The sequence below is a fragment of the Acinonyx jubatus genome, chromosome D4 (assembly GCF_027475565.1).
Source record: "Acinonyx jubatus isolate Ajub_Pintada_27869175 chromosome D4, VMU_Ajub_asm_v1.0, whole genome shotgun sequence".
NCBI lineage: Eukaryota > Metazoa > Chordata > Mammalia > Carnivora > Felidae > Acinonyx > Acinonyx jubatus.
The window spans coordinates 88,292,018-88,305,524 of NC_069391.1; the positions used below are offsets into that span (position 1 = coordinate 88,292,018).

A 13,507-nucleotide genomic window follows, 5' to 3' on the forward strand; every position below is an offset into this window, starting at 1 on the left:
AGAATCACAAAGGAAGCTTCTTAAATGTTCTGAACTGAATAAATGTAACAGCAAAATTTATGTGACACAGCTAACGCAGTGGTTAGAAGGAAATTTGTAGCTTTAAACTCCCGGATTAGAAAAGAAGAAAGGTTTCCAATTAATAACTTCAATTTCCACCTTGGGAAAGTGGGAAAAGGAGAGCAAACTGAGCCTGAAGGTAAGAAAGAAAGAGAAGAAATCAATGAATAGAAAACAGAAAAATAGAGAAAATTAATGAAACGATTGGCAAGTACTTGTTGGACTGGCCAAGAGAGTAACAGAAGACACAAGTTACCAAAATCAGAACTTAGAGGGGCAACATCGCTACCATTCCTACAGAAATCAGAAAGATTGTAAGAGAATATTACAAGCTTATGCCAACAAAGTAGACAACTTGAATGACATGAACGAATTCCAAGGAAGACACAAATTATCAAAACAAACTCGATTCAGAAGTAGAAAATCTGAATAGAAATGTAACATTGCATTAGTATTTTCAGATCTTCCCACAAAAATGTCCAGATCCAGTAAATTCTATCAAACATTTAAAGAACAACTAATACCAATCAGTCACAAATTTCTTTCAGAAAGAAAGGAGGTGAGAGCACCTCTCAGTTCATCCTGTTTGGTACCTATGCTACTAAAGCCAGACAAATTACATGAAGAGAAAACTACATACAATTTTCCTCATGAACATGGACAGAAAAAGTCCTAAATTATATTTAACGATTTTCCTGGTGAATCTAGCCTGTGCAATAAGGGGGTAAAACATCAAATTGGAAAAAAAAAAAATTTATTTGCAAATGACACTCTGTAGGAAATTCTAAGACATCCATTAAAAAACTGTAGCATTTAATTGTGTTTAGCAAGCTCAGAAGATACCAGGTCAATATATATATAAATGAATTGTATTTCTGTATATTAGCAACAATCTGATAGGAAACTAAGGAAACAATTCCATGAATAATAGCATTAAAATGAATAAAATAATAAATTTAACAAAAGCATAAGATTTTACACTGAGAAGCGTAAAAACTATGAAATATCGCTATAAGAAATTGAAGAAGATTTAAATAATTGGAGAGATAGTCCATGTTCATAAATTGGAAGAGTCCCCAAACTGATTTATAGATTCAGTGCAGTCCTTATCAAAATTCCAGCAGACTTTTATGCAGAAATCAAGAAATCAATAAATTAAAATTTATATAAAAACAGACCTATAGTAGGCAAAACAATTAAAAAGAAGAACAAAGTTGAAGGGTTTACACTACCTGCTATTAAAACTTACTATGATACTACAGTTAACAAGACGTATGGTACTGGTACAAGGATATATCAATGGAACACCATTGAGAGTTCAGAAATAAACCCTTATATTTATGGTGAATTGATTTTCAACAAAGTGCCAAAGTCCTAATCCAACAGGAAAAGGATAGTCTTTTCAACAAACGTTGCTGAGATAATTGGATATTGTAGTAGATTGCATAATAGCCACCCAAAGAATCAAGTCCTAATTCTTGGCACTTGGAATCGTTACCTTATCTGGAAGAAGGGATCTGTGCAGCTGTGATTAAGGATTTTAAGCTGAGATTACCATGAATTATAATGGTGGGCCCTAAAAGCCATCACAAGTGTCCTAAGAGGCGAAAGGAGATGACTACTCTTGAGGAGAAGGCCATGTGAAGACAGGCAGAGGTTGCTGTGAGTAGTGATTTAAAAGATTTTCTCCTTTCTCCCAGAAGTTTTATGGTTTAGCCACATATTTAGGCGTCTGGTCTATTATGAGTTGATTTTCATTTTTATACAGCATTTTCTGTCCTGGTGACTCCTGAGTGAGACATTTCCTTTAACTTTTTGAAAGATGTGGCTGAGGCTATTTTTCATTAGTTCCTTTTCTTTTAAAATTTAAAAATATCAACAAAATGAAGCATGCACATGGTTAGAAGATCACATTGTAGTGAAAAATGTCCACCCCAACTGTCCCCACGCTCAGCCACGCTCTCAAGAGGCAACCACTTTTTAAAATGTTCCCCCTTTGTTCTTCTGGAATAAAACGTGTCTAAATAATATCATGCCCCTATGTCCTCATTTATCAACCTGAAACTGCAATTAGGATCTCCTATTTTGAAAATATTTCGTATATATATTTCGTATATTTCGTATATATATTTCATATATTTCGTATATATATTTCCCTGTTTTTCTATTTGAATTACCCACTTTCCCTGGGTTATTTTTCTAGGAGTTCCTGGTTTATGCTCAGCAATAACCCCATATAGTTTCATGCACCTGCATTGTTAATATCTGCTATCCGTATTTTAGCTCTCGTTGAACAGAGCCTGAATTTTGATGTAATGAGAGCCGTTGTTTTTGTTTGTTTGTTTGTTTGTTTTTTAATGGTTTGTGCTTTTGTTTGAGGACTTTTCAGCACTCTCTGCTCTCTCTTGATTTCCGGTCTCTTTCACTTTTAAGTCTTTAATCTATGTAGAGTCTGCCCCCGTGTCTGAGATTAGGTAGAGATGCAATTTATCTTTCTTCTTCTGTATTCTGTAGTCCCATGTCACTCTCTAAGCAATCTGTTGTTTCCCCATTAATTAACTCATTCATTAATTTTTTAAAAATACTCACTTTGAGAGAGAGAAAGGGAGCAGGGGAGAGGGAGAGAGAGAGAGAATCCCAAGCATTCTCTGTGCTGTCAGGCGCAGAGCCCTATGCAGGATTCGAATGCACAAACTGTGCGATCATGACCTGAGTGAGCTGAAGCCAAGAGTCGCACACTTAACCGACTGAGCCACCCAGGTGCCTCCCCCCCCCCCATTAATTTATTTTTATACTTTATCTTCTATTAAGTCTCATACAAACATGCCGGTCAGTCTCCAGTTTGTCATTTTCCCTTGTCTGTCCTTCTGCCCTTGTGTTGGTTTCAATATGGCTTTATTAAAACACCCTTGGGGCGCCTGGGTGGCTCAGTCGGTTGAGCATCCGACTTCAGCTCAGGTCATGATTTCACACTCCATGAGTTCGAGCCCCACGTTGGGTTCCGTGCTGACAGCTCAGAGCCTGGAGCCTGATTCAGATTCTGTGTCTCCCTCTCTCTCTGCCCCTCCCCCGCTCATGCTCTGTCTCTGTCTCAAAAATAAATAAATAAAATTTTTTAAAAATTAAAAATAAATAAATAAATAAATAAATAAATAAATAAAACACCCTTTACCACATCCCACTATCTGGCAGGACACACCCTCCCTTTGTTTTCTCTAAAATTGACTTCACTATTCATAGATCTGTCTCCGTATGTATTTTTCAATTACTTCCTTGAGTTCCTTTAAAAGAAATCCAGCTGGAATTTCAACTGATACTGCATTTCATTCATAGATTAAACTAAAAAGAATCAACCATTTTATAATATCAAATGTTCCTATCTAAGAACATGGGATGTCTTTGTATTTAGTGAGATCTTTAGTCTCCTTTATTAGCGTTTTTGTTTCCAGATAGAAGGATTTTGGATTCTTGGGTAATTCCTAGTATTTCATAGTTGTAGTCATTGTAATTTGCGTCTTTTATTATATTTAATAGTTGGTTATTGCTGGCAGAGGAAAAGACCATTGATTTTTTTTCCTTTTTTCCCCAAGTTTTTCTTTAAATTCCAGTTAGTTAACATACACTGTAATACTAGTTTCAAGTGTAGAATTTAGTGATTCAACACTTTCATACAACACCCAGTGCTCATTACAAGGGCCATCCTTAATAAAAATATGTGGGGCGCCTAGGTGGCTCAGTCAGTTGAGCATCCGACTTCAGCTCAGGTCATGATCTCACTGTCCATGAGTTCGAGCCCCCGTCAGGCTCTGGGCTGACAGCTCGGAGCCTGGAGCCTGCTTCGGATTCTGTGTCTCCCTCTCTCTCTGCCCCTCCCCCCCTCATGCTCTGTCTCTCTCTGTCTCTGTCAAAAATAAATAAACATTAAAAAATTTTTTTAACAATATGCTATACTTCACAAATTTTCATGTCATATCCTTGCACAGGGGTGATGCTAATCTTCTGTGTATCATTTCAACCTTAGTGTATGGTCTGGAAAACTTGCTGAAGTGCTGTATGTGTTCTAATACAGTTGCCCCTTGAACAACATGGGTTTGAACTACGTGGGTCCGCTTGTATGTAGATTTTTTTCTTATGATTTTACTAATAACATTTTCTCTAGCTTACTTTATGATCAAAATGCAGTGTATGATACCCATAATATACAAAACATGTGTTCATCAACTACGTTATCAATAAGGTTTCTGGTCAATGGTAAGCTATTAGTAGTTAAATTTCTGGGGAGTCCAAAGTCGTATGGGGATTTTGTACTACATGGGTGTCAGTGTCTCTAACCCTCATGTTGTTCAAGAGTCAACTGTAGTTTGGGGCACCTGGGTGGCTCAGTCGGTTAAGCATCTGACTTTGGCTCAGGTCATGATCTCACGGTTCATGGGTTCAAGCCCTGCATGGGTCTCTGTGCTGATGGCTCAGAGCCTGGAGCCTGCTTCGAAATCTGTGTCTCCCTCTCTCTTTGCCCCTCCTCTGCTCGTGCTCTGTCTCTCTCAAAAATAAATAATCGTTAAAAAAAAAAGTCAACTGTAGTTTGATGGTTCTTCTGATTTTTCTAGGTAGATGTTCATTATACCTCTTATTTCATTTTCTTTTGTTACGGCATTGTCTAGGATCTCCACAACAGTGCATTAAACAGTGGCAGTGCCACTGGGCGTCCTTACCTTGTAAATAATCGTAAAGAAAATCCATCTAAAGTGTCACTATTACATTTATCAACTTAGGTTGCTATGGGGTTTTGGTACATAGCCCTTAGCAAATGAATAAAGTTCAGGTCCTCTGGAAAGCAGACATCAAGACAAATAGACATGCAAGTGATTTGGCCCATTGATATCATGGGTTATATTGGTTGACTTTTTTTCATTATTATTAAATATAATTTATTGTCAAATTGGTTTCCATACAACACCCAGTGCTCATCCGAACAGGTGCCCTCAATACCCATCACCCCCCTCCCCCCCTCCCACCCCCATCAACCCTCAGTTTATTCTCAGTTTTTAAGAGTCTCTTATGGGTTGGCTCCCTCCTCTCTAACTTTTTTTTTCCTTCCCCTCCCCCATGGGTTTCCGTTAAGTTTCTCAGGATCCACATAAGAGTGAAACCATATGGTATCTGTCTTTCTCTGTATGACTTATTTCACTTAGCACAACACTCTCCAGTTCCATCCGCGTTGCAACAAAAGGCCAGATTTCATTCTTTCTCATCGCCAAGTAGTATTCCATTGTATATATAAATCACATCTTCTTTATCCATTCGTCAGTTGATGGACATTTAGGCCCTTTCCATAATTTGGCTACTGTTGAAAGTGCTGCCATAAACATTGGGGTACAAGTGCCCCTGTGCATCAGCACTCCTGTGTCCCTTGGGTAAATTCCTAGCAGTGCTATTGCTGGGTCATAGGGTAGATCTATTTTAATTTCTCGAGGAACCTCCACAGTGTTTTCCCAGAGCAGCTGCACCAGTTTGCATTCCCGCATTGGTTGATTTTGATGTTGAACTAGCCTTGCATCCTTGGAACAAACCCCAATTGTTCATGATGTACAATCGTTTTAAAACATCACTGGATTCAGTTTGCTAATATTTTCTTGAGGACTTATGCACCTAAGCTCCCGAAAGGTGTTGACATACAGCTTTATTTTTTGTACTGTCTGTTGTACCTTGGTGTTAAGGTAATAGCAACCTCATAAAATGAGTTGGGACTCAGATGAGAGGACCTCCTCTCTTCACTGGCAGAGATTTTGTACGACTGGTGTTAATTCCTTGAATGCTGGAGAAGTTCTCTATTTGAAAACATCTGGAACTTTTTCAGGAACTTTTAATTATAGACTCTTTTTTAACGGTTATGGGACTATTCGCGTATCTGTTTCATCCTGCTGAGTTTTGGTAGTTTGTGGTTTTCAAGGAATTAGTCCATTTCTTCTCAGTTGTCAAATATCTGACATTTGTGACAAATTTATGATTTACGATGTCTGCAAGATCCTCTGTGATGCCCTTCTTTCATTCAACGTTGATGGTTTGTCTCCTCTCTTTTTATCCTTGCCAGTTGAGCTGGAGGTTTGTCAGTGTTACTGACTTTTTTGACAAATAACGTGTTTTTGTTTCGTTCTCTCATTTTCATGTCTTGATTTTCATTGATTTCTGCTCTTTTTTAAATTTCTTTCTGCTTGCTTTTAGTTGTTGTTTGTCTCCTTTCTCTTCTTTTTCTGGGCTCTTGAGCTAGGAACTTAGATTATTGATCAATAGTTTTTCTCTTTTCAAATGTCAACACTATATTAGCTAAACCCCACAAACTGATATGTTTTATTTTTTTAATTTGTTTTTTTAATGTTTATTTATTTTTGAGAGAGAGACAGAGCGTGAGCAGGGGAGGGGCAAATAGAGAGGGAGACACAGACTGCAAAGCAGGTTCCAGGCTCTGAGCTGTCAGCACAGAGCCTGATGTGGGGCTCGAACTCACGAACCGCAAGATCATGACCTGAACAGAGAAGTTGGATGCTTAATCAACTGAGCCACCCAGGTGCCTCCATATGTTGTATTTTCAATTTCGTTTCAATTTTCATTCAACTTCATTCATTTATTTTTATTTTCAAATTTCCTTTGAGACTCCTGCTTCGACCCCCAGATTATTTAGAAGTGTGTTGTTGAATTTCCGAGAATTTGGGGATTGTTCTCTTGTCTTTCACTTACCGACTGCTAATCTGGTTCTGTTGTGGGTAGAAAACATACTCGGTATAGTTCAAAATTCTCTTTGATTGGTTAAAGTTTGCTGTCTGACTGAGGATATGGCCTTCTTGGTGAGTGGTCCACGAAGCTGGTGCGGGATGTGTGGCCTGCCATGGGTGGGTGGACGGTTCTGTGATGTCAGGCAGACCCAGTGGGCCATGGCATTGTTGGTTCCTCTGCAGCCTTGTGGGTGTTATCTCTGGGAGTTCTAGCAAACGCTGTGAGCTGGCTCTTGAAATCCCTGTGCCTGTGTGTTTCTCCTTTCCTCTCCACCAGTTTTGTTTTCGTATAGTTTGAAACCTTGCGGTATGCTACACACAGACTTAGGATTGCTGGATCATGCTGAGTTGACTGAGCCTTAATCATTCTGTGATGCCTGCTTTTGTTGCTAGTAACTTTTCTTTGCTCTGAAGCTTACCTTCTTTGATGTTATGATAAACACTCTTGGTGTTTTTTGTTTTCCTAATTCGTATTTCCATGATACAGCTTTCCCATCCTTTTCTTCCCTGCTTATCAGTGGCGTTATTTTGAAGTCATTTTTCCCAGACTGCATGGGATCAGATCACCTGTCTTACCCACTCAATCTCTACCTTTTTTCATTTTTCATTTTTCCAACTTTACTGAAGAATAATTGATCTCTGTCTTTTTGTTAACAGTAGTTTCTTTTTTTCTTTTATTTATTTTGAGAGAGAGCGAGATAGCACGAGCTGGGGAGGGACAGAGAGAGAGTAAAAGAGAGAGAGAATCCCAAGCAGGCCCTGCACTGCCAGCATGGAGCCCAACGTGGGGCTTGAACTCGTGAACCATAAGACCATGACCTGGGCTGAAATCCAGAGTCAGACACTCAACCAACTGAGCCACCCGGATGCCCTAATCTCTGTGTTTTAGTTGGTATATTTATACCACTAATATTTAAAATAGTCATTGATACATTAGAGTTTAAGTCTGCCATTTTAAACACTTATTTTTTTCTGAGACAGAGAGAGACAGAGCACGAGGAGGGGAGAGGCAGAGAGAGAGGGAGACACAGAATCCGAAATAGGCTCCAGGCTCCGAGCTGTCAGCACAGAGCCCGACACGGGGCTCAAACTCACCAACTGCGATATCATGACCTGAGCCCAAGTCAGACGCTCAACCGACTGAGCCACCCAAGTGCCCCAAGTCTGCCATTTTAATATTTTGTTTTCTACGTATCTTCTTTTTTCATTCCTTTGGTTTTCTTTTTCTTTTTTGTGGGGGTGGGGCTTCCTTTCTTGTTAGTTACCTGAACAGTTTTTAGCACTGGATTCTTCTTTATAGACGATATTTTTTTACATACCACTTGGCATAACTTTACTGTCGTTGTCCCAGCTGTGACCTGATACCACTACCTGTGCTATGAGTGTTTTGCCCTCTGAGTGTAGATGCTTTACCTGCATTTAGATCCCCAACCCTCCCCACTTCTTAAACATAATCGTCTTAGGGGCGCCTGGGTGGCTCAGTCGGTTGAGCGGCCGACTTCGGCTCAGGTCACGATCTCGCGGTCCGTGAGTTCCAGCCCCACGTCAGGCTCTGGGCTGACCGCTCAGAGCCTGGAGCCTGTTTCCGATTCTGTGTCTCCCTCTCTCTCTGCCCCTCCCCCATTCATGCTCTGTCTCTCTCTGTCTCAAAAATGAATAAACATTAAAAAAAAATAAAAAAAAATAATAATCGTCTTAAGCGTTTCCAGTACGTGCATTGAGCATCACATCAGATCGTGGTATAATTTTGGCTTCAAACATAAAGTATAATTAAAGAAACTCAAGAGGGGAAGTACAGTCTGTTACGTTTGCCTCTGTATCTCCTCATTCTGTTGTCCTTGTCTTCCTCTCCGAAGGTCCCCTCCTCTGTCTTGTCGCTTTTATGCCTTTGTCTGCTCAAGCTGCCATGACACATACCACGATCCTGGGCACTTCATCAGCAGCCCGTCCCTCCCAGTCCCGGAGGCTGCAGGTCCAGGGCGAAGTGTCGGCAGGCGTAGTTTCTCCTGAGGCCCGTCTCCTTGGCTTGCAGGCTGTCACCTTCTGTGTCCTCACGCGGTTTTCCACGTGCACACGCTCCTGGGGGCTCTTCCTCTTCTTATGAAGACCACCGATCCTATCAGAATAGGGCCCCATCCTTATAAACTTGCCTAACCTTAGCTACCTCCTTAACGGTCTTGTCTCCAAATACAACCTCCTTGGGGGTTGGGTTTCGACGTATGAATTTGGGTGGGGGGACACAATTCAATCCATAACCTTTTTTTTTAAGGTTTAGGGTGCTTCCTGTAGCAATCCATAGAGGTAGGTCTGCCCACACCAAATCCTTTTAATTTTCCTTCATCTGAGAAGTCTATTTCCCCTTCATTCTTGAAGGATAGCTTTGCCAGATACAGGATTCGCGGCTGACAGATCTTTTATCTCTTGAAAACACGCGCCAGTAACTTCTGGCTTGATGGTTCCAGATGACAAATCTGCATAATTAATTCAGTCTTCCGGTACAGGTAGAGCATCATCTCTCCCTGGTTGTTTCTAAGTCTTGTTTCATTTCGTTTTATTTTTGTGTTTAGTTTTTCACAAGTTTAATAGTGACGTGTCTTTGTTTGGATTTCTTTGGGTTTATGCTATTTGGATTTCTCCCAGCTTCTTGAATGTGTAGTTTTATGTCTCTTGCCAAATTTAGGAAGTTGTCAACCATTGTTTCTTTGAGTATTTTTTCAGCCACACCCTCTTTCCCTTTTTCTGGAACTCGGATGATAAATGTTGGCCATTTTGGATAGTTAGTTAGACATCTGTTTCACAGATCCCCCAGACTACATTTTTTTTCAGTCTGTTTCTTTTTGGTTTTGTTCAGATTGAATGAATTCATTGATCTGTGTTCAGGTTCATGGATCCTATCCAAAGTCATCTCCATTGTACTACTCAGTTCATCCAGTGAGTTTTTATAACTTCTATTTCTTTGCAGAAATTTTTTATTTTTTATTTTGTCTCAAGAGAATGTGTCATTGTTTATTGAACATTCTTAATTACGACTGTTTTCAAATCTTGTCAAACACTTTCAACACTTTTTCACTTCAGTATTGACATCTGTTGATTTTTATTTCCCTTTTTTTTAATTTTATTTTTTCATTTATATTTTTGGGAGAGAGAGAGAGAGAGCAGAGGAGGAGGAGCAGAGAGAGGGAGACACAGAAACCGAGGCAGGCTCCAAGCTCCGAGCTGCCAGCACAGAGCCCGACACGGGGCTTGAACGCACAAGCCGTGAGATCGTGATCTGAGCCAAAGTTGGATGCTAAACCGACTGAGCCCCCCAGGTGCCCCTGGTTTTTCTTTCTCAAAGGGTGGCTTTCCTGGTTCTTGGTATGATGAGCGAAGTTTTATGGGCATTTTGGCTACTTTGTTAGGGGGCCTCTTAATGCTACATAAATCTTCTATTTTAGCAGGCAAGTGACCCCTTTACATTTACTGTTTGCTTCTGACCCGCTTTCGTGGGTTGTAGCCCCAGTGACCGGTGAGTTTCTAGAGCCCTCGTGGTGCTATACCGGTCGGCCTCATTCTTGTGGCATCTCTGGGGGCTCTGGGGGGTCAGTCCCGGCCCCTCTGCAGCTGCCTGAAAGGGGAGGAGTTGCTCCTCTGGGCCATCTGTGCTGCTGGCCACCTTCCGCCACGGGACTGGGTGGGAGGGGTGTCTCCTGCCACTGGGTGGAGAGCTCCGAGCTGCGATGCCGCCCCTCCCAAGGGGAGCAGTTCCCAGGTGCGGAGTGGGGGTTGGGCCAGCCCAGCAAGGCTTTGAAGGCAAATCCCGTCCCCTGCTAGGTCCCCTTGGGAAGCAGCCCCCCCACCCCCACCCCCTGTTCGGGCCCTGTTGGGCTCCTCCTTTCTGGTTCTTCCGCCCCGGCCTTTCTTGTTTGTTTGTCTCCGCCAGGTTTCGGGCCACTTTGGCACCCCTGCGGGGCATCTGGGAGATCAAAGACCTCACCAGGTCACCACACCTGAAGACCTGAGGTCCCCAACCCATCCCCCTTCTTCTTTTCCATGTTTCAGAGTCCTGTTGCCAGTTTCTGTCCAGCTATTTCCAGGCTATTCGGTTGGATGGGGGGGGTGGGCAGGAGGTGGATAAGTGAATTCAGTTACGCTCGTTCTGAAGCTAGAGGTACCGTTTAAGATTCCGCGCACGGAAGTTGGAAAGAACGGCTTGAAATCCGTGGCTGCGAGAGCCACTGCTGGGCGCCGTGGGGTGGGCGCACTCTAACAATCACTGCGTCTTCAGAGTCTCACTCAGTGTCCTGAGGCACTTCCCTCCATCCTTGGACAAGAATACTTCTCCAGGCTGCATGTTTCTGAGCCAAAACCAGGTTGAACCGGGAGCCCGAACATAGGACATCGCGATTTTCCAAAAGCTGATGACGCTACTCTCTGCTTATCTTGTCTGCTCATCTGTCCTCTGTCCATCCGTCTGCCTGCAGATAGGTATTTCTCCGTCTAATCACCTTGAGTATGTACCTCTTTTCTCTGTTCAAAAAAAAAGAAAAAGAAAAGAAAAAGCCTGCTTTATTCAGTATCCAGACGCACCTAACATAGTGAGTCAGAACTCAGAAACAACCCCTTAGTGGGAATCTTTCTTCAGGAAAGAGGCCAGCGCTCTAACGTACAGAAATGGCAAGATTTTGTTTCAAAGTTTGCTCTTCATAGCCCTGGATCAACGCGACAGAACGTCAGCGTTTTGCAAAGCCTTTAAATGTGGAGATTTCAACAGGATCTCCCTCCAGTGCTCGCACCCTCTTCTCTAAGTGCCTCTCAGATGTGGCTTTTAGACGAAAGCATCTTAACGAAGCAGCAAATAATTCCACGGCGAGATATCGGCTACACGGGGTGTGTGTCACGAAGGATCACGCCCGCGGGTTTTGTTTCTGTCAATCCGAAATCTACTCCCCCGCGGACACCCCGCTTTTTCTGCATTCAAGAGATGAAATACATAAGGAATTCGTTAAGAAATCAGGCGCTTCGGTGGGACGGCTTTGATTTGACACTTTTGAAATACGATCCAGGCCACGGTGGTGAATGGTGCAAACCTCTTTTTTTTGGCACCCGCATCTGGACCTGGTTATTTTAAATTAGGTTGGGGGGCGCTGGCACCCCCCACCCCTCATCGGAGCCGCTAACGGCAGACGGAACCGGGGCCCGAGATGCTGCGGGAGGCGGGTGCGCATTCCGAGTGCCTGGAAGGAAGCGTGTCCCTTCGCCCTCAGCTTCTTGTTTCTGCACCGCGTTTGTCAGCGCCGAGAACGTTCATCCACGATGGTGGCTTCCATGCCAAGGATAGACTAACCCTGGAGCGTTTTGTCCGCGTTGAACTTCTTCCCTCAGAAGCGCAAGTGACGCTAGCTGGGTTCTCCCGTCAGTATTTATTAAGTGGGTAAAAACTGGCCCCAAAATAACCTGCCACCGACAACGTGGCTAGCGTGCTCTGGGTTCCCCGCGGGCGGAGATGGGGCTCCCCACCGCCTTGTCCCCGTGGGACAAGCTTCACTGCCTTTGCGTCGCCTGTGGCCAGGAGTTCAAACCCGGCCCGCGTCCTGCGTTCCACCCCTGTCTGCGGTCGCACAAGAGCGGGTCAAACTGGGCTGTCCCCGCTCTCCGGCAGCTGATACGTTCCGTTTTCTGATTTGGGGCATGTTTGTATGTGCAAGTTTGTTTTTCAGGAGCAGGGTCCGGTCAAAAGAGAAGGGAAACAATCACTGTCACATCGAAAGAGCTGGCCGACGGGATCTCCTCCTTCCCGTGGTTTTGGAAACAGTCACACGGCCACGCCTCAGATGGTTTCACGGAAGCCGGGGGCTGAGCACGCTCCTGCCTCCAGGATGAACGGCTTGTGTTGAGCCTCGAACAAAGCTCTACAAGTATCTCGGGAAGAGATTCTGCACCGGGAGGGTTCGGAATGCACAGCTCCTTTTCCACGCACACCAGGGCGGCCCGATTGGGTCCCGCTCGCGTTTCTCCCCAAGACTCAGCCTAAAATCACCCGGGGAGGGGGCAGGATCTTGGCACCGGCAGGGGCCTGTCTCAAAGCTGCATCTCATGTAAACCTCCACAAAATCTACTCACACAGGAGAAAACAGAGCCAGAGAAACTACCCCGTGTCTGTTCCCACAGCCGGGGTGTCGCCCAGACCTGCCCGTGACACCTGTGTCCCACGCACCCTGCACCTGTCGCGTGGCTGATCCAAAATGGACTACAAATCGCCCTTGAGGCACCTGGGGGGCTCAGTCGGTTAAGCGTCCGGCTTCGGCTCAGGTTATGATCTCACCGTTCGTGAGTTCAAGCCCCGCGTCAGGCTCCGTGCTGACAGCTCGGAGCCTGGAGCCTTCTTCGGATTCTGTGTCTCCCTTTCTCTCCGCTCCTCCTCTGCTCACACACTGTCTCTCGCTCTCTCAACAATAAACTTTAAAAATTTTTTAAAAGAGGACAAAAAGGACTACAGATTGCCCCGACTCCGGGAAAGAATCAATCTCTCTCTCTCTCTCTCTCACACACACACACACACACACACACACACACACCTGCTGTTGGATACCATTAGAAACTGAAAATTCTGCATCATGGATTGAGAATCATCGTCAGAGGCCAGATAGAGCCTGAAATTAAATTTTTTACAAGTTCAGCAGGTAAGGGGAAAGATG

General features: G+C 43.5%; 1 non-coding gene across 1 annotated transcript; it reads right to left on the minus strand.

Moving 5' to 3' along the window:
• Positions 1 to 3,996: 3,996 nt before the first annotated feature.
• On the minus strand, positions 3,997 to 4,099 carry LOC113594300 (U6 spliceosomal RNA). The gene has a single exon (XR_003414663.1). It is a non-coding gene; the product is annotated as a U6 spliceosomal RNA (small nuclear RNA).
• Between the last annotated feature and the right edge of the window lie 9,408 nt (positions 4,100 to 13,507).